The sequence below is a fragment of the Limulus polyphemus genome, unplaced genomic scaffold (assembly GCF_000517525.1).
Source record: "Limulus polyphemus unplaced genomic scaffold, Limulus_polyphemus-2.1.2 Scaffold5855, whole genome shotgun sequence".
NCBI classification, from domain to species: domain Eukaryota; kingdom Metazoa; phylum Arthropoda; class Merostomata; order Xiphosura; family Limulidae; genus Limulus; species Limulus polyphemus.
The window spans coordinates 23,079-23,706 of NW_013671465.1; positions in this window are offsets into that span (position 1 = coordinate 23,079).

Consider the following 628-nt stretch of genomic DNA (forward strand, 5'->3'; position numbering starts at 1 on the left):
TTGTGGTAATGGCTTATTGGACTAGGTTTTAAATCAATACTGTTCCTAATGTTCTGTACAGTTGTGGTAATGGCTTATTGGACTAGGTTTTAAATCAATACTGTTCCTAATGTTCTGTACAGTTGTGGTAATGTTGTGTGGCTTATTGGATTAATGCTCTGTACTACAGAGGAGCAGATGAAAGCAGGGATAATACTGAAACAGAGTAGCAAATTAATGCAGGCAGAATACTACAACAGAGGAACAGATTAATGCAGGCAGAATACTACAACAGAGTAGCAAATTAATGCAGGCAGAATACTACAACAGAGGAACAGATTAGGGCAGGCATAACACTACAACAGAGAAGTAAAGTAAGGCAGGCTACAACAGAAAAGCAGATTGAAGCAGACATAACACTACAACAGAGAAGTAAATTAAGGCAGACATAACACTACAATTGATGTTAACAGGATTCCTTTAACACTAAAGCACTTAGAAACAATTTCATAAAAAAGTTTAGATAAAAGTAATTGATTTCTATACTAAGATCTTCTGAGTATAAAAAAATAGTGTGTAAAATATGTAATAAGAAACAGTGTGTAAAACATGTAATAACAAATAGTGTGTAAAATATGTAATAAGAAAC